General features: G+C 42.4%; 1 protein-coding gene and 1 non-coding gene across 3 annotated transcripts in view; both read right to left on the minus strand.

Moving 5' to 3' along the window:
• The window catches only part of CSTPP1 (centriolar satellite-associated tubulin polyglutamylase complex regulator 1), a 205,836-nt gene that overhangs the window by 102,057 nt on the left and 82,207 nt on the right, over nt 1-21,572 (minus strand). The window lies entirely within an intron of this gene.
• On the minus strand, nt 2,210-2,267 carry LOC142447611 (small nucleolar RNA SNORD49). The gene has a single exon (XR_012784281.1). It is a non-coding gene; the product is annotated as a small nucleolar RNA SNORD49 (small nucleolar RNA).

Here is a 21,572-nt window from a genome sequence, read left to right on the forward strand (position 1 = left end):
GAGGTCTGTGTTGCATAATGTGCCTGCTTCATTTTGTGAAATACAATGTTATGTGACTTGGACGTTTTGTAAACACCTTTATGAAAACCTTATGAGAGCCTGCTTCCAGACATGCTTATCGCCACTGCTACTGCTGCTGGAACTACTGGGAGAAGTTAGAGGTACTGGCAGCAGCAGCGGTGGTGGAAACAGAGCAATTGCAAGCAGGGCAAGGAGGGAGGAATCTGAGATTGTTGTATTCCTCACCTGTGGTTCTGCCCACCTAGCATTCTGTATTGCTCACCCTCCTGACAGGATCGCTGGAGACAAATGGGTGCACAAGCAAATGTGGTGAAGAAAGCTGATGGTGCCCCGCTATCAAAAGAGATAGCATCTGGGGTCTTAAAGACTTGAAGTTAAACAACTCTAGGTTGTTAGAACCAAGTGTTCTTGAGTTGAGGGAGGGCTTGAGCAGAGGCCCCAAATCTGTCGTTTTGTTTTTTATTTCTCCCTAGTGACAGTGGTTACTGCAATGGGGACTGTGAGGCTGGCCTGCTCCTGCTGCTCAGGCAAGTGGAAAGATAGGTGGGCAGAACAGCAGAGAAGTAAGAAGCCTACATGGAAGAAGTACATCAGCCTGTGAGACCATGAGGTGATGACAGAATCAAGTAACAGGTACTAGAAGTCTCAAAACAAAATAACATATTGTTGAGAAAGCGGGGTATTGGAGCAGGGACCTCAAACCCATGTGTAGACAATAAGACACCCCCTTACAGAAGGGTCACCAGGAAGGGATGCGTTAACCAGGGCGCTGTATAACACCGATGAAACACACAATATTCCTCTGGTTCTTTAAGGCTCCTTCACTCCCCATTAATCATAACCACAGGCCTACCTTTCAGTTCTGGCTCGAGGGAAACATATAAGCTGGGGAGGAAAAGAGCTCACAACACACGGAATCCAGGTCAGATACACTCTTCAGGAACAGAAATGGGAGTAGCGATACCAAGAGGGTAGGGGGAAGGTGAGAAGAAAAGGGGAGAAAGAGGGAACCGATCTCAGTGATCAATGCATCACACACACACACACACACACACACACACACACACACACGCCACCCCACCCCTCCCAGGGGGACGAACAACAGAAACGTGGGAGAAGGGAGACAGTGATTGGTGTCAGATATGAAAACAATAATTTATAATTTACCAAAGGGTCACAAGGGTGGAGGGGGTAGGGAAGGAAAAAAGAGCTGATACCAAGGACTTAAACAGAAAGTAAATGTTTAGAAAATTCTGAGTTCTAAAGTCATTTTCCTGTGGCATGATTTGTTCCTACCAATCCCTGGATTTAGTCTTTCTTTTCTTGGGAAATGCAGATGAAGCCTAAAGGCCATGGATGTTTTCTTCCCACTGCCTCTCTGACACATTTTGGCAGTGTGATGTGATAAGGGAAATCAGTGGTACCTACCACCTTGGCATGCCTCAGGAGCCCAGACTAGGTGTGATTACCTACTTGAGCAGAACTTACCTCACACACTCTTCTTTTTTAAAAAAAATTATTGGGGGCTCTTATAACAATCCATACATCAATTGTATCAAGCACATTTGTTCATATGTTGCACATTTATTTACATATGTATACAACTAGGCTTCTACCTCTATCAATGGTTTTGCTTCCTAGATCTTTCCTGTTTCCTTCTATCTTCCTTCTGTCCCACTATCATAGGTACCCTTCATTTGCCTCTCAATAAATTCCTATCAGCTAGATTACTGTAGCTCCAACCTCACCAGAGTCCCTATTCCCCTCTGGCATAGTTGATTTTAATTCCCTAGTTGTTCCCATATCCCTGGCATTGTTTGCTCACGGCACCCTTGCCCTGCTTCCTCCTCCCACCACCACCACCCACCCTGGAACCTTCCGTCCCCTTGCATTCTCCTACTCTTCTTTCTTGTAGCAATACTGTAAAGACATTTCGGCACGAAAAAGACAGCACTTCTACAAACTTCTAATTTTCTGCAGGGCTGGCATTGTCTATCGTGCCATTCTTCCAACATATGACATGCTTGTTAACAGGAACAGAAGCGGATGATATGATCCTGTATCCAATGAGAAAACAGTCGAGGTGTGGTTTTCACTGGTGCACTTGGAATGAGTTTTGCCTGCTTCAGGTTAATGGTTGGGTTAATCAATTGTAGGTTCTTTGTTTTTTTGTTTTTTTTTTTCCTGTGGTCAGGCAGGTATAGACATGTCAGTTATCGCTTCCTAGTACCAATATCATCAGGAAATGGTTTATTTGCTGACCAGGAAGGAGTAAGTGTCAACAGTATGGAAAACAGACACCTGTCACACTGCGTGTGGGCTCCTCTCATGTGTATGCCTCTTCATCTTCCCACTGCCACTGCTAGCTAGAGTAGGAATGACTGCCCAACAGCTATAGTTGAAGACAAAACAGCAACAAAACCCCTCCAAGTTTAGAAAGAAACCCAGCAGGCTTAAGTCATTATGGGGAATAGATGAACTGCTTTGTGAGGAAAGCGTCATCCCTGTGGGGAGGGGGTTCCTAGTAGCTGCAACAGCAAAAGCAAAGTGAACTCCCCCAGGGCTCCTAAATTTGTGGTTTCTTGGGTCACCCTATTCATACCGAAGCAGTTTTCTGAGCTGTGATCCCTAACAGCGGAGCTCTGGTTTCAACCATGACACCCACGAGCTCATCTTTTACTGAGTGAAAAAGAGAAGAAATTCATGGGATGGCTCGACAGGCTGGCCTTTCATTCCTGGGTTACGTCATCGATTCCTCTGTCAGGAAACCCCAGAGAGAATCTTCTTCAAAGGGCACTTGTCTCACCCTGGGCTGGCGCTAAGGTTATGGGACCGTGTTTCCGGATAAGGTGCTAGCCAAACACATTCTCCTCAAAAAGGCTAGGCTTCCCTGAAAGTATACTGTTTGCCAACAGATCTTTATCTCCTTATAATTCACTTTGATGCCCTGACAGAGTAAATAAAACGGTTTCAAGTTCTCTTCCTAAGTCCTCAAAAACTTCAAAACTTACTGCTAAGGATCTGACACGCTATGGTGAACTCCAATTGCTCCCACTCCGTCAGCTCCTTCCCCACCTCCCAGTGTCAGTAGAGAATCAAAATGATTCACTAACATCTGCTAACCACTTGAAACCCAAATGGGAAGGAACATCCTTCTATAAGACTGGTTTTCCCAGGCCGGTAGGGACTGCAAACACCTGGGCTGCAGGATGGGGACTCAATGCTCAGAGCACTGGCAGAAGGTTACCATAAACACCCTTTATGGAAGGTTAGAATTTTAAATTCAGGCAATGGAGCAATTCAGGAGGTGCTTTTCATATGCAACACACAAATAGGAAACAAATTTGTACTTTATATTTTAAGTACATTGAAGTAGGTCTGCATATGAAAGATGCTTCAAAATGAGGGAGACCTTCACTGTATCAAGGTTTCTGGATATAACCCATTTCTTGTCTTCTGAATATTTCCTAGTGACAGTTACCATAAATCTCTAGTTTTGTCTCATTCTTACAAAGTCCCTGAGCCCTTTCCCCAGGCCTCTAAGCACAACTCTGGATGACAGAGCTTCCAGGAAGGAGTTTGCCTAATTTCCCTACCAGAGCCATAGTATTGTCATGGTCTCTCTGGGGACAATCCTCTCTCCTGACACAGAAATTTCTGAACTCAGATGTGCCTTTTTGGAATGCTACATTGGATCTCTTACAGCTAAGCTTCTGTTCCATCTCACAGTCTCTCTTCTGTGGTCTCTGAATGTAGCATTACTATCTCTTCGGCTCTTTGCCTCTCTCCACTCCGTTATCTCCTTTGTCCACAGGCTCACCATGTCTACACTCTTTTTCTTCTGTTACTGAAGATGAGGTCAATGTTGCAGGTGAGGCACCAGAATCTGTGTCTGCCCACATGAACTTCCCCTCTGCCTACCCACTGCCGAAAGCTCTGTCATCCTGCCAGCTCACGTTGCAAATGTTCACACTGCAGTGAACATTCACTCCATGGCAGTGAATGAAACATTATATACTCCTTCCCCAAGACAATACCATTACAGAGCTCTCACTCACTCTGCCATTGAGTGAATGCCGGCTCACAGTGACCCTATAGGACAGGGTACAACGACCTTTACAGAGTAGAAAGCCCAGCCTTTCTCCTGAGAGTGAGCTGGTGGTTTGGAACTGTTGATCTTGTGGACCATAGCCCAAACGCATAACCACTACACCACCAGGGCTCATATATATATATATATAAAACAGAGCTGGAGGTGTTAAATAGACCAACTCTCTTGGTTCAAAGTCTAGCAAGTAATTCTCCAACCATATCCTCTGTTTTTATTCAAGATCATTCATGTGAGTTAGGCTGAGGAGTGAAAGAAGCTTCATACAAATGCTTTGGCCATCAAAGACTTAGACTTTATCACAGGGGATCCAGGACAGATGATCCCTTCAGGACCAGTGATGAGAGTGGCGATACCAGGAGAGTGGAAGGAAGCTGGAGTCAAAAGGGGGAACTGATTACAAGGATCTACATATAACTCCCTCCCTGAGGGATGGATAACAGAAAAGTGGGTGAAGGAAGACATCGTCGGACAGTGTAAGACATGACAAAATAATAATGCATAAATTATCAAGTGTTCATGGCGGGGAGTGGGGAAGGAGGGAAAAAATGAGCGGATACGAAGGGCTCAAGTAGAAAGCAAATTTTTTGAGAATGATGAGGGCAACAAATGTACAAATGTGATATATATATACATATATACACATACATATATACATATACACATATATACACATACATACACACACTTATATCTTTTTTTTTGCATGATGCCTTATACCTGGTCCCTTGGGCACCTCGTGATCGCACTGGCCGGTGTGCTTCTTCCATGTGGGCTTTTTTGCTTCTGAGCTAGATGGCCGCTTGTTCACCTTCAAGCCTTTAAGACCCCAGACACTATCTCTTTTGATAGCCGGGCACCATCAGCTTTCTTCACCACATTTGCTTCATATTAAATGAAGGGGGAAGTGCAGAGTGGAGACCCAAGGCCCAAGTGTCGGCCAATGGAGATCCCCTCATAGAGGGGTTTAGGAGAGGAGATGGGTTAATTAGGGTGTGAGGTAGTATCGATGAAGAACACAGCTTTCCCCCAGATCCTGGATGCTTCCTCCCCCCAACTACCATGATCCGAATTCTACCTTGCAGGGCTGGATAGGACAGAGGCTGTACACTGGTACATATGAGGGCTGGAGGTACAGGGAATCCAGGGTGGATGATACCTTCAGGACCAAGGGTGTGAGGGACGATGCTGGGAGAGTGGAGGGTGAGTGGGTTGGAACGGGGGAACTGATTACAAGGATCCACATGTGACCTCTTCCCTGGGAGAGGGACAGCAGAGAAGGGGGGAAGGGAGACTCCGGATAGGGCAAGATATGACAAAATAACGATGTATAAATTACCAAGGGCACATGAGGGAGGGGGGAATGGGGGGGGGGGAAGAGGACCTGATGCAAGGGGCTTAAGTGGAGAGCAAATGCCTTGAGAATGATTGGGGCAGGGAATATATGGATGTGCTTTATACAATTGATGTATGTATATGTATGGATTGTGGTAAGAGTTGTTTGAGTCCCTAATAAAATGTAAAAGAAGAAAAGAGAAAAAAATGATTAGGGCAAAGACTGTACAGATGTGCTTTATACAATTGATGTATGTATATGTATGAACTGTGAAAAGAATTGTATCAGCCCCAATAAATTGTTAAAAAAAAAAATTAAAAAAAAAAAAAGGAGAAACCCCTCACTTGGATTTGGCACCTCAAATTCAGTGTAAATAGCTAGAAAATAAAATGCCCTCTTTAGGGGGAATAACCACAAAAAAAAATGTACAAATGTGCTGGACACAATGGATGGATATATGGATTGTGAGAAGCGGTCTATGAGCCCCCAATAAAATGATTAAAAACAACAACAAAAAAGCCCTTTTGTCTGTGAGTTTCTGTGTAGCCATTGCAATGGATATTAGGAACTGGACATTAATTAAATTTTGAGCAGCATCAAATACCCAGTAAGGATAAAGAATCACCTAATGAACTTAGAAATTGGAGGTTATGATCAAACTTTCCTTTAAAAGTGACTCTGGCAGAAGAATAACAACATGACTACAGTCTACCAGCTCAAAGTGTGGACTGGGACAGGATCACGGGTATCATTTTGAGATCTGCTAGAAACAGAGTCTTGTCTCTTCTCAGCCTTTTGGTTAAGATCAAATGTAAGAATCAGAACCTCAGGCCTCATTCAAGACCTACTGAAATTGCATCTGTAATTTAAAAAAAACCATTTTATTGGGGAATCATACAACTATGATCATAATCCATACATATATCAATTGTGTAAAGCACATTTGTATATTCATTGCCCTCATCATTCTCAAAACATCTGCTCTCCACTTAAGCCCTTGTAATCAGCTCATTCCTCCCCCCTTCCCTGATCTCCCCTCCCTCATGAACCCTTGATAATTCATGATTATTTTGTCATGTCTTACACTGTCTGACATCTCCCTTCACCCACTCTTCTGTAGTTCACCCCCCAGGAACGAGGCTATATGTAGATTCTTGTAATCGGTTCCCCCTTTCCATCCCACCCTCCTGGTATCGCTACTTTTACCACTGGTCCTGAAGGGATCATCTGTCCTGGATTCCCTGTTTCCAGTTCCTATCTTTACTAGTGTACATCCTCTGGTCTAGCCAGATTTGTAAGGTAGAATTGATAGATCATGATAGTGGGTGGTGGGGTGGTGAAAGCATTTAGGAACTAGAGGATAGTTGTATATTTCATTGTTGCTGCCCTGCACCAACTGGCTCGTCTCCTCCCCGCAACCCTTTCATAAGGTGCTGTCCAGTTGCCTACAAATGGACTTTGGGTCCCCATTCCACACACAGCACATTCACAATGATTTGATTTTTTGTTCTTTGATAATTGTATCCGTATTTTAACAGAGTGACTGGCAATCACATAAAAGCTTAAGAAGCACAAGTTTGGAGCAAATCTCAGAATTCCCTGGCTGTGTAACTTAAGGCCAAGCACTTCAATCATTGTGTGTGTGTGTGTGTGTGTACATGCATATGAGGGGGTACCCCCCCCCAAAAAACCCCCAGAATTGTGCTGGGGAGAGTGGAGCTTATATAGTACACAGTTTTCCCAATAGGCAAGCATTGAACAACTCACTCTGAGTTAAAGCACCCAGTGGCATCACCTGGGAAGGCTCTCTCTGGTTACAGTGAATTTTTTCATAAAAGCAGTTTTACACTAATCTCATTTTTTGTGATTTAAGAGAACAGTGTATGGCTATGAAATTTTGTTTCCTGCTCAGGAAAAATACCGCAGAAACTGTTGTGATGTTGAACACAGCTGACAAGGACAGCGCTTGGGAAAAACTCAAGTGTACGAGTGGTTTTCTCTTTTCAAAACAGGTAAAATGTTGATTGATGATCAACCTTGTTCTGGACATCTGTCAACGGATGAAAATGTCAACTCGTCGTGCATTTGGAGTTCGTTCCACCAGGTCAGACTGTTAATCAAACTTTTAGAGGTTCTGAAAAGATTAGATAACAATGTGTGACATAAATGGCCTGATTTGTGGCAAGCAGGGGCTGGTTTTGCTAACACGACAATGCAAGTGCTCATCCCGCCATCTCAATGCACCAGTTTTTGGCCTAAAACATCATGCTTCTCTTGCTTCATGCACCTGACCTCACTCCTTGAGACGTCTTTGTTTCTGTGATTGGACATGAAAGGACAGCGATTTGAAGACATGGAAAAGGTGAAGAAAAAAACGAGGAAGGTGTGATCAGCCATTCACACGGGTGAGTTTGAAAATTTTTTCCAAGAATGGAATTGCAGATTTGACGAATATATTAAGTGTAATGGAGAGTACTTTGAAGGTGTTAAGGTTGTTTTGTAAAAAAGGTTGTTTTGTAAATACACAGCTTTGGGGGGGGATTCTGGGTTTTTTTGGGGGGGGTATCTATTTATATCTCGATCTATATCTCTCTCTATATATCTCCATCCCAAACTCACTTTCATTGAGTCAATGCTAATTCATAGCACCCCCCAGTAACTGTTTACAGGTGTAGGGGGCACAGGGCTGAGAGCCCAAGCCCAGTCTTTTTCTCATGGAGTTCCTGGTAGTTTTAAACTGCCGACCATGCGGATCACAGTTCAACTCATAACCATTACACCACCAGGGTTCATATGTATATATGTATATATATATATATAACCATTTCACATGTGTATGCTTATGTATATGTGTGTGTGTATAAAATGGTTATCATAGAAATGCTTACTACATAAGGTGGCCAAAGATTAAATGTGGTAATGATGTGTTTTATATAATGCCTAGTACAGTAAAGGAAACTTAATTATTGTTATTACTTTTCTGTGAGAAAAACTAAACAAACAACGTTGGTTTCAGGGACTTTGCTAAAAAAAGTAAGTTCTGGGAAGTCAATATTTTCCCCGAGGATATACATGATGTCTGGCTTGAAGAGATAATTTTTACACAGGATATGTGTGAGCCAGCTTTGGCAAAGCATGAAGAAATGGAAATGCCTTTCTTTAGAAGACTCAATATAGTGTGGCGGTGTCAAGTTCAATCACAATGGGGCAGTTTTTTTCTTGTTCAAGTGTGGGAAGGTCTGCCTAATATTATTTGGAAATGTAAACGGCATGAAAATGCCTTTAATGAGATGATGTCACATTTTCTAGATATTTGGGGGCTATCTGACCTGTTTTCCACATGTCTGAAATCCCTGTGTGGGAAATCAATCACTTTTCAGCTGAAATATCATGAAGATATTTGAGTGAAGGGGAACAGTGCAAGAAAGGGTGAACTATTGGCAAGGTGGGGAGACGGAAAGAACAGTTATCCATGAACTGCTAGCACCTGGATCACAATTCTCAGAAGATGTCCTTGGGTAGCTAATCTAATTTCTCTGGCAGGAGATCTTTCCTTGTCCCAGAAAGGGCTTTTGGAGACAGAGAGGATTAACAAAAATAATATTGTTAAGAAGGGAGGTTGCTGGGCTTGCACTTCACGAGCCGGAATCCCTTTATCTTTCTTAGAGCCCCCAGTCCTCTTTTATTCCAGGTCAGTAATTTAACACTCTCAGCTCTCCATTCAAAGCCTGGAACAACCTTGCTGTGCTGAATTATTAGTCCAGGATACAGAAAGAGAGAAGGAAGGAGGGGGAAAAAAAACTAAAAACAACAGAGGCCTTTTGATCAGAGCACCGAACTGCAGCTTGGTGTAACTCAAGCTGCCCATTCTTATATGGCAGGAATTAAGGACTCCCCCTGCCAGGCAGGACCCTATTAAAAGACAATAGTTGTTTGAAAAGGGTAAGCAAGTTGATATGGATATAATAGGCCACATATGGGGGCCTCTTTCTCCTCTGAAATAAAGCTCCTTCTTAGAGTTGTGAGCTGAGAAATCCAGTATTCAGTAAGGCAGGAGGAGGAGGTATAATAGAAAAGAGTGGGTAGCCATGCAGAAATGCTTGAAGGTGCTGCAGGGAAAAGGGAGTGGGGCTTTAGGGAGCCTGCGGAGATAAGACTCAGTGAGGACAGAGACTTCCAAAATGACCAGGTGCTCTTCGGTCCTCAAGAGGCTTTGGGGCCAATGATGATGGAAGGTTTGCCTAGAACAAATATGAGCAGGTTGTTTCTCTAATGGGTTGACAACAACAGAAAAGCAAAAAGCAAAGTAGTAAGCTCTCGATAGGAATAATGCAACTGACCAAAAAACAATCCCTTCTGCTTTGGTTTAAACCACCCAATGTGTCAACATCCACTAGATGAATACCATCTAGTGTTATTAAAGACTCTTGGTTGGTTTCTGGGAAAAGAAACTGAAAAAAATCTGGAAAACAAACATAGTAGAAGCCAATGGAACCACTTGTTAAGTGACTACATCCCTCTTCCTGTAGAGAGGGAACTAACAGACATAGGGCTTCTTGCTCTACTAGTTAATCTGCTTGCTTATGGACTGCCCAAATATTCTATTCATTAGTCAATGAAGCTTGTGGAGGATCTTCAATCCACAACAGAATTTCCTAACCACTGTTTTAGCTATCTCAAGGATCTTGTATGTTACAAAACAAGGAATAATTTAAGAGCGTGGCCCAAAGTATTTAAACAGAGAGTACCCCCAGAGATAAACACATCAATCTCGTGGCTTATAGCTAAATTCGGAGTCCCCAGATTCTTAAGGAAAAATATCAGAAAGATAGTTTTCTTTACTTCACCAGTCTTTGCTAATTGCCAAATGAACAGCACTCCATTTCCCACCACTGCCTTTAACAGGCAGGCCTGATGGCATTTACAGCTAAAGAAAGCCCCGAGAGGATTGCCAGCCCTAGTTGGTTCCAGCAAGCGGTCAAGAGACACAAGAATGATATTTAGCAAATTAGATGGTGGTGCTAATTAAGGAGGGGATCTGGATTTCTAACAAAGAAAGTAGATGGTGTTTTGCTTATCCCAGGAATTCAAAATACATATATTCTTCTTAGAAAAAGTTTGGAGTAAAATAAATAAAAAATAAAGTTTATAGAGATCACTAAACGTCCATAAAAATGTAATTTCACTTTTAGACTACTCTCCGTATGCAGATCCTGCTTCATTTCAAATGGTGTCACCAGAGGAGGAGGGATGAGTAATGGGAGAAGAGGGCAACAAACACTATGCTTCTTCCCCAGTCCATCCCGTGGCATATGGTGGCCATGTTTTCAGAAGTCCAAATTGGCCACGTAACCTAAAAAGCTTCTTTTAGGGAGTTGGTCATTTCCAGGTTTAAGAAGCAACCTACATTTGAAGATAAGGCATGTTTACTGGATTTGCTTTTCCATATTATTGGATACATTTTGAAAGATATATCCTATGTAATCTGAAAAATGAAATTTCATATCTGAGGCAGCTTCAAAAAGTACCGCAAACATAAATGAAAAAGAAGAGAACAGGACCGTCCAGACAGCTCCCACTGATTTTCTGACTAAGCGCCACCCCATAGCCAAGCATGATCCAGATGATACAGGGTCGCCCACAAATGGGGTGGCTACTGCAATGTCATCCAATTCTTTGTTGTTGGATCATTTTTATGATCTATGCATTTTTAAGTTTTACAGTAAAGTATATATGTAAGTTTACATGTAATGTTCCCAACCCCCCTCAAAACATATTAAGATCAGATTTTAAAAGATACTGATCGTACAAGGTAATAATAATGAAAACTAAAATAAAAGAGAGACACTGAGATTCAATTTCTATCCCAACCAACGTGTAATGGAGTTGTCAGAATGTACTGTATGCACTTGAGTATAAGCCAATCCAAATATCAGCCAAGGCACTTAATTTTACCACAAAAACTACATAAAATGTGCTGAAAAACTCAGCTTATACATAAGTATATATGGTAACCTTTTATGAGGCAGAGACTACTTGTACAGTAGTCAGGGGATACAGTGTGTTCAAAGATCAGGGACTAAGCAAATGCAAGATGCTAATTCTCCCTCAAACTACATAATCTACAGATTGAGTGTGGTTACAATAAAGAACCTAGCAAAACTTGCATATATAGATAAGCTGATTCTAAAATTTATATGGGAAGGTGTGTTGGACAGGGTTCTCTAGAGAGACAAACCAGATTGCTAGTAATTATATATAAATATATTTTAAAAGATAGATATATAATACAAGAAATGAACCGTTAAATTATATACAGATAGATAATACAAGAAATTAAGTTAAATTATAAAGCAGTGAGACACTAGCAGTCCTTTAAGGCTTGAGAGCCGCCAGTTGCCAGTCCCCTTCTGTAGAGAGAGCTGGGCTATATATCTCCAGGCAGCAAACAGCAAGGCAGATCCCCAACTGTCAGTCCCCAGTTCCAGAGATGAACATTCCAATCATGTGGGCTTAAAGGGACCTCAACTTACAGCGACACAGTCCACAGGCTAGGCATCCCACAGGTAGTGTACCCCTTTAAACTGAGGCACAGAACAAGCAAGGTGAGGCTCACCGAGCCATTTATCCCTCTGCCCTTCAGTTAATCCTACTTGTGTATATCGGCCAGGCTGGCACAATAAACTATCGCAGAAGGCAAAGGAAATAGACCAGTTACAGTAATTTTGAAAAAAATTGTAGAAATCACAAAGAGAGTGGCATTGACGCAGGGATAGACAGGTTAATGAACAGAAGAGAGTTTAAAACACACCCACACAAATCAGAAACAGTCCCCACATGAAGGAGCTTCAGGGAGATTGTAGAAAATTCCACCGTCATTCAACAATTCCATTTCCCATGAACTTCTTAAACCCTCCTCAAATACATACTTTATTTTCAAAAAGGTACAAAAGCATTCAATGGAGAAATGACAGTGTTTTCAAAAAATTAATAGAAACTTTGAATCCCAAACTCAAACTTTATATGGAAAATAAGCTCAAAATAGATCATAGATCCAAGTGTAAAAGATAAAACTAGTAAATTTTGGAGAAAAATATAGGAAAACCTTCATGATCTGGAAGTAGGCAGAATTCTTAGATATAAACAACACTAAAACTATAAACCAAAAAGAAAAAACTGATAAAATGGACTTCATCAAAATTAAAATCAGATTCAGTTTTGCATATGATACTGTGAAGAGAATAAAAAAACAAGCTAGGATTTGTGGGATACTATGAAACATGTTAAAAGGAGAACACATTTGCAAATCACATACCTGATAAAGAAATTCTACCCAGACTTGAGATTTTCAATATAGATATGAAAACAACAATCCAATTTAAAAATGGGCAAAGGGCTTGAACATTTACAGCCGCGGGAAACCCACAGGGGCAGATCTCCTCTGTCCTCTAGCGTCATAATGCGCTGACTTGGACTTGATGGCAATGAGTTTTGTTCTGTTATGGGTTCTGTTTGGTTAATGGTATATACCTATAGCATACCTTGGAAATTTTGTGGGTTTGGTTCCAGACCACCACAATAAATATAACAATAAAGTAAGCCACAGGACATTTTTATTTCCCAGTGAATATATGTTATGTTTATACTACACTGTAGTCCAGAAATTACTAAAATGCAATACAGAGACATGAAATGAGCACCCACCTATTGCCACTGAGTCAACCCCAAAGATAGGGTAGGAACAGATAGCCTCAACTTTCTCTCACAGAGCAACGGATGGGTTTGAACCACAGACCTTACAAATAGCAACCCAATGCTTACCTAACTGTGCCACCTGGCCACTAATGTTATGTAGCACATGCTGTTAGAAAATGGCACTAATACACTTGCTCAATGACAAAGGGTTGTTATAAAACTTCAATTTTTAAGAAACACACAATGGGTAAAGAGAAATGCCATTAAACTAGAGAAACAAATTCAGAAACACTCATATGTGTACAAGAAAGAGCTTTACAAATAAGAGCAATTGAAGATTGAGAAAACATCCCAGCCCAGTCCAGATCAAGGCCATAAGTCCGATATTAGCCCCTATGTCTGACACCAATCTATAAATTCCTCTTCAGACTCGCTCAACACATGCAATGATACCAAATGCAGGAAGATCACAGGCCAGTGTAAAGTCTTGTGGATCTAGTATTCTCAGCGCCGACAGTGGTTACACATGGCTCCTTGAGCTCCAGGTTCTAGCGTAGCTCCATGTGTCTTCTCAACAGGAATGTCTCGCAGGGAATGTATCTGCGTCCCACCTCCAGAGAACGATCTATCTATCTATCTATCTATCTATCTATCTAAAACATTTTATTAGGGACTCATACAACTCTTATCACAATCCATACATACATCAATTGTGTAAAGCACATCTGTACTTTCATTGCCCTCATCATTTTCAAAGAATTTGCTCTCCACTTAAGCCCTTTGCATCAGGTCCTCTTTTTTTCCCCTCCCTCCCGGCTCCCCCCTCCCTCATGAGCCCTTGATAATTTATAGATTATTATTTTGTCATATCTTGCCCTGTCCGACATCTCCCTTCACCCCCTTTTCTGTTGTCCATCCCCCAGGAAGGAGGTCACATGTAACTCCTTGTCATCAGTTCCCTCTTTCCAACCCACTCTCCCTCTACCCTCCCAGTATCGCCCCTCACACCCCTGGTCCTAAAAGTATCATCAGCCCTGGATTCCCTGTGCCTCCAGCTCCTATCTGCACCAGTGTACGTCCTCTGCTCTATCTAGACTTGCAAGGTAGAATTCGGATCATGATAGTTGGGGGTGAGGAAGCATTTAGGAACTGGAGGAAAGCTGTATTCTTCATCGGTGCTACATCGTACCCTGACTGACTCATCTCCTCCCCTACCCCTCTGTGAGGGGATCTCCAGTGGCTGACAAATAGGCTTTGGGTCTCCACTCTGCACTTCCCCCTTCATTCACTATGGTAAGATTTTTTTTTCTAATGATGCCCTATAACGGATCCCTTCGACACCTTGTGATCACACAGGCTGGTATGCTTCTTCCAAGCGGGCTTTGTTGCTTCCCTGCTAGATGGCCACTTGTTTATCTTCAAACCTTTAAGACCCTAGATGCTATTGCTTTTGATAGCCGGGCTCCATCAGCTTTCTTCACCACCTTTGCTTCTGCACTCATTTTGTATTCAGGGATCGTGTAGGGAAAGTGAGCATCACAGAATGCCGGATTGTTAGAACAAACTGTTCCTGTGTTAAGGGAGCATTTTAATTGAGGCCCAATGTTCATCTGCAACTTTAATTCTTAACATATAGATATGGGGTCATAGGGAAAAGATGAGTCAGTCAGGGTGCAGTACAGCACCGATGAAACACACAACTTTCCTCTGGCTTTTTGGTGCTTCCTTCCCGCCACTATCATGACCTCAATTCTACCATACAAATCAGATTAGACCAGAGCATGCACATTGCTACAGAGAAGAGTTTACAACACAGGGAATCCACGATAGATAAACCCCTCAGGGCCAAGAAGGAGAGTAGAGATAACTGAAGGATTAGGGGAGGGTGGGGGGAAAAAAGGGGGAATCGATTACAAGGATCAACTATAAGCCTCTCCCAGGGGGACAAATAACAGGAAAGTGGGTGATGAGCGACGGAGGATGATGTAAGATATGGAAAAAATAATCTATAACTTATCAAGGGTACGTGATGGAAGGTGGGCAGAGGAGGGAGGGGAAAGAAATGGGGAGCTGATATCAGGGGCTCAAGTGGGAAGAGAATGCTTTGAAAATGATGATGGCGGCATATGTGCAAATGTGCTTGACACATTGGAGGAATATATGGATTGTGATAAGAGATATAAGAGTCTCCAACAAAAGTAATTAAGGGAAAAAAAACAAACCAAAGGGGATCCTTAATTGGGTTATTTCAAGGATTTGGGAACTATAGAGTGGCAATATTTACTCACCATTTTGAATGTAAATAAAGTCACTTAATTACATGCTTAGAAATGGTTCAGGGGATGGACAACAGAAAAGGGGGTGAAGGCAGATGCTGGATAGGGCAAGATATGACAAAATAATAATTTATAAATTATCAAGGGCTTATGAGGGAAGGGGGAGCGAGGAGGGAGGGGAAAAAGAGGACTTGATGCAAAGAGCTTAAGTGGAGAGCAAATGCTTTGAAAATGATTAGGGCAAAGAATGTACAGATGTGCTTTATACAATTGATGTATGTATATGTATGGATTGTGATAAGAGTTGTATGAGTCCCTAATAAAATGTTTTAAAAAATTAAATTTAATTTAAAAAAAGAAATGGTTCAAACGACAAATATTTGTTATATGTATATTGTCACAAAAAGGTAAATAAATGAATAAGAAATATATTAAAAAGTAAACTTACTTAGTTGAAAAAGCCAAGTAGAATGTTTTGGGATGTGCTAGAGATCAGGCATTTGGTCAAAGATTCTAAACATCCAATCGGATGCAAATAAACACTACCTTTAAAAGGTGTTTTGTTTGTTTGTTTTACATCAAATTTCTACAGTATCTCTTTTTCTTTAGTCTATGTTCAGGACAATTTAGACATGGCAGTAAGTACAGTTCAACCACCTCCCATGAGAGGGGGCACATATGTGGCACAGAAGGTGAAGTCTGAGAGTGTGCAAATGGACAATTACCTCCACACAAGTCAGTTGCAGCCTGTGTGGTGTAAATATCCTCTCCGGCTGGAACTGTTCTCTCTTTGGGCTCTGTGGTTTCTCAGGACATTCCAACTCTTCAGAGACTGAAGCTTGGCTCAGCAAGCACAGATAAACAGCTTCCTGGAGCAAGCTGCCAGCATGAGGAGCAATGACCTCAGCCGGGAAGGTCTGCTTTTCATTACCCCAAGCCCATCGCTGCACCACCAGAACTAAATGGAGGAAGATGCAAGTTATACTTGGCGGACCCAGGTCTCCCATTATACCTAGGGTTCAAAAATCTTGGCAGGCAGAGGGGAGAGGGTACGGGCAGGATGCGAGGAAATGATTTATAGGTGAAAAACAAAACAAAACACAAAGCTCAAAAGCTTTCTTAGGCTCTTCTCTGAGTGCTCTCTTTAAGCGAGTCAAGTGGCTAATAGTCACATAAGAAAGCATCAAATGTTTTTAATAATAAAAAAGTAAACAAAGTACAAAGAAGCGGTACAGAACCCAGAGACTGGAAAGTCCTCAAGGTCTTCAATGCCAATGCCATGCACAGATAGAGCCAGGAAGGAGGAGAGAAGCAACGATGTCAGAAAGTGGGAATGCAAACACATCACACATCACCAGACGTTTTGCACATCATTTCTTTTCATATGCAGGCAACTCTCTGAGAGAGGCATGGCCATTCTCAAAATGATCTAGACCTAGAAAACCCTCACGCATGGACATTAGCAAAGATTTTTTGTTGCTGATCTTATTTAGACAGAGGGATGGTTCCAGGCTGTTTTATGTGCATCGCAGAAATGATTTATTTTCCATTTAAACTTCTCTCATCATAGGCTTACCCTACCCATTGCAAGCTAGAACTCATCAATCCAGGAACCAATTATGTCCGATAATGAATGCAAGCGCTCATATCACTTTCTGATCAGATAGTTTCCGCTGTGCTGGTCAGGGCTGCATACAGTAGTTAAAGAAAGGAATCGCTGTTAGGACCTCCTTCCGGAAATTGGTTGGCCATGCCCCTCTTGAGGGAGCCTGAAAAGCAATTTGCTCTGTGGGGAAGTCATGGACTGGAAAGATGCACCTGCCATGGGGCTGGAGGCTAACAGACAGGCCGATGTCTTAGCAAATCTTGCAGGAGCAGAGGGGCGCTTCATTTGACTTTCATTCTGCGCCTCTCAGAGAAGAACCTTTGTGTGGCTGCCAAAATCCGAACTCTTCCTCCCCATTCATCCTCCCTCCTCCACCCCCACCCTCGTTATGAAAGACCTTCTGGTTAAAGGTGCCAGACGATGACATGTTCTTCCTGCACTGGTGCCAGGCTGGTGCCAGCCAGCACTATGGATCTTCTAGAGTTCGTCGCAAATAAGGGGAGAAATGGAAAGCACTCATGACTTCATGAAGCAAAGCTTCTTAACATCTGAGGAGCACACTTACATATATGATAGCATGACTGGGGTGTTAATCCAGATTTGTGTGTTGTATCTACCTGACTGCCAGAGGATGACCTCAGGAAATATCAGAGTGGTGGCGGTGGAGAAGGATCAGGGCCTGGACCATGTAAAGATGCTTTACATTATTTATAGATGGAGATAAATCAAGCCATTTCTCTAAGGGGAGATATTTTAGTGCAGAAAATCATACCTATATTTCATATGAGCTAGCTGCAAAAGCAGTTCCCATGAAGATGGAAATACTATCACTAGGTTTTGAGAGACTGCAGCCAAAGATGGAGTTGTTCCTCTTAGGGCCCACGTCACAGCAGCTGCTTTTCTCTTCATGGCGGAGCCAAGGTCTTTTCCCAATTAAGACTTCTGCAACCTTTGACTCGAACTTATTCATGAGTCAGAGAAAGGGAACCAGTGGGCTGTGAAATTGCTTCCTTAGTTAGCAGGTCAAGTGCTGCTGGTTGGTTTCCTGTATAACATGAAGGGCTTGGAGAAGGGAGATGGCTTCTGAGCAAACAGGTCCCTGCTTGAATCCTCAATGGATGTGGCTTTTGAAAGTTTCAGCATGGATTTGGGTAGACTGTACATTTTCCCCTATGGCTCCTCCCAGACCTTTTGTTATAGCCTACTTCTGGGGTAATAGAAAAGAGCAAGAACCCTCTACAGATTTCAGAAATGATACCTTACCAGAAGTGCCTGGTCCAATAACAATGTGGACAGGAGTGCTTTAACTCAGGCGAAATGTATTCCTGGCAATTATCTGAGTCTATGAGAATCCAGGTGCTGACAATGAGAAATGGGTAATTTTCTGTTACAATGTGTCAACTCCACCTAAGAATTGAACCACGGGTGAAAAAAGGCAGGGAAAGGAGGGAGGAGCAATATCCTTTTGAAAAAGCCTATAATGGGATTAGTCACTATTACTTCACCACACATTTTGGCTCAATTCAACAACAGTAAATAGAGAAAACAGAGCAGAAATGGCCCAAAGAAGTCTCTTCAAGTCATCCCTCCTTCCAAGCTGAAAACCTGGAAATCAGGGATGTCTTGGTTCATTTGGATGTGTTTCTTATTGCTCAAATTTTATGTTTCTCCATTATTACTGGCACAAAACAACATGACTTACATGCCAAAGATGAATAATCCTAAAAAATCTGCCAGCTTTGGAGCTAAAAGCTTATGCCCTGCTTGTTCTAGATTGCCTAGAAATGGAAGTGGGACATCTTTTTCATAAGGTTTCTTTTTAAAGCCCATTTTAAAAAGAAAAAAATACATATTTTATAATCAGATTGTTTCCATTAGTGGTACATTTTAAGTGATTACGAAATATGCACTATTGTTTCTTTTTTATCTATCAGCGAATTAATGACATTCACATTTCGTGGATTTCTTCTAATCAAAACAATTAAAAATGTTTTAATCCTGATAGTTTTTTCTCCAAGGGTATACAAAAAAGTCTGTGACAATGTGATTTACTTAATATGGCCCTCCTACTCACTTATTCATTGTCACTGAACCCATTCCAACCCACAGAACCCCAGAAGGACAGTGAAACTGTCCCTGTGGCTCTCCAGGATTAACTTTCTTGGGGACTAGAAAGCCACACCTTTCTCCTGAGGAATGGCCTATGGCTTCAAATTGCTGACCATGGGGTTAGCAGCCCATTGTATAACCCACTATACCATCAAGGCGCACATATCTTAGCTACAGGATTTGTACCTGTCATGAAAAAACTGGGTGGGACCATGCAGATTAGCTTTATTTTCTCATTTCCTAGTGGTCTGGGGTAAGGGAAGGTGAGAGAAGATACTAATAAGATTATATGACAGTTGTGAGTGAAGATTAACAGGATTGATTGTGATTGTGAAAACATGAAACTGTAACATGGGGCTTTGTCCATTCTGCCATCCCAATGGGTATAAAGTGAGCCATCTCAGAAGCAAGAAGCAAGAGTCTTACCTGCTGGAGAGAGAACCTGGAGCTGAGTGCATGCAGCCTTTGGACTCCGTACCCTGAACCTCCTTGATCCAGGAGACAGAACTCTGGAGGCAGAGGAGCAGCAGTAGAGTGGCACATGGCAGCAACAGAACCAAGAGTCAGAGCATGAGACACAACAGGTTTCCCAGCAAGGCTGAGTGCCTTTGGGCAGGAGGCTGGCTTGCAGAGTGGGAGGCCTCCTGGCACTTAATTGAGGGAATTAGGTTTACTGATCCAAGGAGCTGGAGCTGATCGAGTTTGGACTGAAGCTTATTTAGAGCAGAGTGGAAGGCTTTGTTGCCTGCTCTAAAAGAGCTTTCTCTGAAACACTGCCCGAGCAGGGCAGAGGCTACGGGCCTGCTTGGCCAAGGGTTGAGAAGCCCAGGGAGGTATGCCTGAGGGTAAAGCTGAGAAGAGGCTGGCATGACAGAAGAACTGTATCAGGAGCATTCTGATCCTGAATTGTAACTTGTTCACTACCCAAATCAACCCCATAATTGGGAGTATGGCCTGTATTTAGTGTGGCCATTGCAGTGAATGATCAAACTTAGTAGAGAAGCAGGATGGAGGCAGGACCTCCGCCTCACACAAATCAGCCTTGGACTAATGTTGAGCTTGTTTCTCCTCCCTCCTTATAAATCCAGAGGAGGTCAGACATAACCCCCCACACCCTTCTTAAAACTATGAAACTTCCCAAGAAAAATTCTGATGATTAGTATGTATCAGAATGGAAGTATTGATGCTCCTGCCTTAAAAAGTGACAAAGATTTCCATCCTCACATTTATATTTCAGATATGAGCAGGGCATGAGGGAGATGGCTTTCCAGGAATACTGACTATTGAAGGTACTCCAACAATTGTACACCACCATTCACCTAAGTTTTTAATGAAGTGCCCCATGTAATTTAGTCTAAAAATATTTCCCTTATGCCCATATTCCCCCTAGCTCAACACTATTCTAAATTGTATACCTGTGTCTAGTTTAACAATATTATTAGAATTACTAAAGGTCATTTATAGTATCCATGGAGGTCATTTATAATATCTCTCAAAAAAACAATGAAACTGAATATACCGTATATACTCGAGTATAGGCCAACCTGAGTATCAGCCAAGGCACCTAATTTTACCACAAAACTGCATTAAAAATGTGCTAATAAAGTCCACATGGAAGAAGCACACCAGTCTGTGCGATCACGAGGTGCCAAAGGGACCAGGTATAAGGCATCATGCAAAATATATATATATACACACACCATAATGAATGAAGGGGGAAGTGCAGAGTGGAGACCCAAAGCCCATTTGTCGGCCACTGAAAATCCCCTCATAGAGGGGTTTAGGAGAGGAGATGGGTCAGTCAGGGTGCGATGCAGTACCGATGAAGAACACAGCTTTCCCCCAGATGCTGGATGCTTCCTCCCCCCAACTACCATGATCCGAATTCTACCTTGTGGGACTGGATGGGGCAGAGGTTGTGCACTGGTGCATGTGGGAGCTGGAGGTACGGGAAGTCCGGGGTGGATGATGCCTTCAGGACCAGGGGTGTGAGGGAGAGTGGAGGGTGAGTGGGTTGGAAAGGGGGAACTGATTACAAGGATCCACATGTGACCTCCTCCCTGGGAGACAGACGGCAGAGAAGGCAGGAAAGGGAGACTCCGGAGAGGGCAAGATATGACAAAATAACAATCTATAAATTATCAAGTGCTCATGAGGGAGGGGGGAGTGGGGAGGGAGGGGGGAAAAAAAAGATGACCTGATGCAAATGGCTTAAGTGGAGAGCAGGTGCTTTGAAAATGATTAGGGCAAAGAATGTACGGATGTGCTTTATATAATTGATGTATGTATATGTATGGATTGTGATAAGAGTTGTATGAGCCCCTAATAATATGGGAAAAAAAGAAAATGATTAGGGTAGAGAATGTAGGGATGTGATTTGTACAATTGATGTATGTATATGTATGGATTGTAATAAGAGTT

This window comes from Tenrec ecaudatus, chromosome 4 (genome assembly GCF_050624435.1).
Source record: "Tenrec ecaudatus isolate mTenEca1 chromosome 4, mTenEca1.hap1, whole genome shotgun sequence".
Classification (NCBI taxonomy): domain Eukaryota; kingdom Metazoa; phylum Chordata; class Mammalia; order Afrosoricida; family Tenrecidae; genus Tenrec; species Tenrec ecaudatus.